General features: G+C 44.4%; 1 pseudogene; it reads left to right on the top strand.

Moving 5' to 3' along the window:
- The first annotated feature begins 278 nt into the window (after positions 1–278).
- LOC133261503 (T-complex protein 1 subunit zeta-like) lies at positions 279–3319 on the top strand (annotated as a pseudogene).
- Positions 3320–3549: the final 230 nt, after the last annotated feature.

Genomic DNA, 3549 nt, shown 5'->3' with positions numbered 1-3549 from the left:
ATGCCTGTGTCAGAAAGATCCCCTGGAGAAGGGAATGGCAACCCACTCCAGCATTCTTGCCTGGAGAGTTCCATGGACAGAAGAGCCTGGCAGTGTACAGTCCGTGGGGATGCTTAGAGTCAGACACAACTAAGCAACAAGCATTTTCACTTTCTTTATGGGTGAAATAATATGATGTCTTGGGTTTGCTTTAAAATACAACAACTCCCAGCCACGCTGAACTGGCTCAGTGCTTTTCGCCACACCACATCCCCTTATCTTCCTCTGCTGGGTCAGCTATGGCGGCCATGAAGACGCTGAACCCCAAGGCCGAGGTGGCCTGAGCCCAGGCAGCGTTGGCGGTCAGCATCAGTGCAGCCCAGGGCTGCAGGATGTGCTGACGACCAACTTGGGGCCTAAGGGCACCATGAAGATGCTTGTTTCTGGTGCTGGAGCCATCAAACTCACTAAAGATGGAAATGGGCTGCTTCATGAAGTGTAAATTCAACACCCAACAGCCTCCTTAATAGCCAAAGTAGCAACAGCCCAGGATGACAGAACTGGTGCTGGTAACGCTTCCAGCGTCCTCATCATTGGAGAGCTGCTGAAGCAGGCGGATCTCTCCATTTCTGAAGGTCTTTATCCCAGAATAATTACAGAAGGATTTGAAGCTGCAAAGGAAAAGGCACTTCAGTTTTTGGAACAAGTCAAAGTAAGCAAAGAGATGGACAGGGAAACACTTGTCAGTTCAGTTCAGTTCAGTCGCTCAGTCATGTCCGGCTCTTTGCGACCCCACGAATTGCAGCACGCCAGGCCTCCCTGTCCATCACCAACTCCCAGAGTTCACTCAGACTCACGTCCATCGAGTCAGTGATGCCATCCAGCCATCTCATCCTCTGTCGTCCCCTTCTCCTCCTGCCCCCAGTCCCTCAAAGCATCAGAGTCTTTTCCAGTGAGTCAACTCTTCACTTGAGGTGGCCAAAGTACTGGAGTTTCAGCTTCAGCATCAGTCCTTCCAATGAACACCCAGGACTGATATCCTTTAGAATGGACTGGTTGGATCTCCTTGCAGTCCAAGGGACTCTCAAGAGTCTTCTCCAACACCACAGTTCAAAAGCATCAATTCTTCGGCACTCAGCTTTCTTCACAGTCCAACTCTCACATCCATACATGACCACAGGAAAAACCATAGCCTTGACTAGACACACCTTTGTTGGCAAAGTAATGTCTCTGCTTTTGAATATGCTATCTAGGTTGGTCATAACTTTCCTTCCAAGGAGTAAGCGTCTTTTAATTTCATGGCTGCAATCACCATCTGCAGTGATTTTGGAGCCCCCAAAAATAAAGTCTGACACTGTTTCCACTGTTTCCCCATCTATTTCCCATGAAGTGATGGGACCGGATGCCATGATCTTTGTTTTCTGAATGTTGAGCTTTTAGCCAACTTTTACACTCTCCACTTTCACTTTCATCAAGAAGCTTTTTAGTTCCTCTTCACTTTCTGCCAACCGCGCAGAAGCGTGGCCAAGAGGATCTACCCCATGCCTGTGGTCCGGGGTGGCGGCCGGGAGGAGCAACCCCACGTCTAAGGAGCAGCAGCTGCGCGGGCGCAGGAGGGCTGAGAGGAGCTACTCCACGTTCAAGGTCAGAAGGTGCGGCCCTGAGGAGATACCCTTCCTCCAAGGTAAGGAGCAGTGGCTGCGCTTTGCTGGAGCAGCCGTGAAGAGATACCCCACGTCCAAGGTAAGAGAAACCCAAGTAAGATGGTAGGTGTTGCGAGAGGGCATCAGAAGGCAGACACACTGAAACCTTAATCACAGAAAACTAGTCAATCTAATCACACGGAAACACCTATAGATATAGCCAGAACATCGCTACGTACTAAAGTTCATGCTGAACTTGCTGATGTCTTAACAGAGACCGTAGTGGACTCCATTTTGGCCATTAAAAAACAAGATGAACCTATTGACCTCTTCGTGGTTGAGGTCATGGAGATGAAACATAAATCTGAAATGGATACAAGCTTAATCAGAGGTCTTGTTCTGGACCATGGAGCACGGCATCCTGATATGAAGAAGAGAATAGAAGATGCATACAGCCTCACATGCAAAGTGTCATTAGAATATGAAAAATCAGGAGTGAATTCTGGCTTTTTTTTTTTTTTTTACAAGAGTACAAAGGAGAGAGAGAAATTAGTGAAAGCTGAAAGGAAATTCATCGAAGACAGAGTTAAAAAAATAATCGACCTGAAAAAGAAAGTCTGTGTTGATTCAGATAAAGGATTTGTTGTTATTAGTCAAAAGGGAATTGATCCCTTTTCCTTAGATGCTCTTGCCAAAGAAGGCATAATAGCTCTGCGCAGAGCTAAAAGGAGAAACATGGAAAGGCTGACTCTTGCTTGTGGCGGGATAGCCCTAAATTCTCTTAATGACCTAAATCCTGATTGTTTGGGACATGCAGGACTTGTCTATGAGTATACATTGGGAGAAGAGAAGTTCACCTTTATTGAGAGATGTAACAATCCTCGCTCTGTCACATTATTGATCAAAGGACCAAATGAGCACACGTTTACTCAAATCGAACATGTCATAAGAGATGGCTTGAGGGCTGTTTAAAATGCTACTGATGATGGCTGTTAGTCCCAGGTGCTGGCGCAGTGGAAGTGCAATGGCAGAAGCCCTGGTTAAATACATGCCCAGTGTAAAGGGCAGGGCCCAGCTTGGAGTTCAAGCATTTGCTGATGCATTGCTCATTATTCCCAAGGTTCTCGCTCAGAACTCTGATTTTGACCTTCAGGAAACACTAGTTAAAATTCAAGCAGAACATTCAGAATCCAGTCAGCTTGTGGGTGTGGACTTGAACACTGATGAACCAATGGTAGCAGCAGAAGCAGGCATATGGGATAAGTACTGTGTAAAGAAACAGCTTCTTCACTCCTGCACTGTGATTGCCACCAACATTCTCCTGGTTGATGAGATCATGAGAGCTGGAATGTCTTCTCTAAAAGGTTGAACTGGAGCTTCCCTTGTATCTGAATCCTGAAGACTACAGAGTGATCCTAATAATATAGCTATGGAATTTTGGTCCAAGCTTCAAATGATCTTCAAAGAATTTTCTTCACCCATATTAAAAAAGGAGAGAGCATTGGCACCTATTCAGATTCTGAAGTCCTGAAATTATAATTAACAGTATTTTTAAAATTGCACTGCAGTGTCCACATACAGCAGGTCATGCTTACCCAGTAAAGAGGACATTTTGCTTTACCCTCAGTGATATAAAAATATTAGATAAGCATATGTTATCTACCTTGTTATTAAATATTCCTTGAAAAACAAAAAAAAATAAAATAAAATACAACAAAACAAAGTGGATGAAACAAAATTGTTCAAAGATCTTAGAATAGCAACCCTTTACCAACCTAGATGAAAGTAATTTACTAACCAGGACATACCGGTTGAATATAAACCTGGGGTACATGAATATAAATTACATTTTCCTCTGCTTCTTTGCATGAGAAGCAGAAATACAATCGGGAAAATGTTTTTGACTATTGAATATAATGTCTTGAGT

Source organism: Bos javanicus, chromosome 2 (assembly GCF_032452875.1).
Source record: "Bos javanicus breed banteng chromosome 2, ARS-OSU_banteng_1.0, whole genome shotgun sequence".
NCBI lineage: Eukaryota > Metazoa > Chordata > Mammalia > Artiodactyla > Bovidae > Bos > Bos javanicus.
Note: the sequence above shows the minus strand (reverse complement) of the source record. Positions and strands in the feature narration are given on the sequence as shown.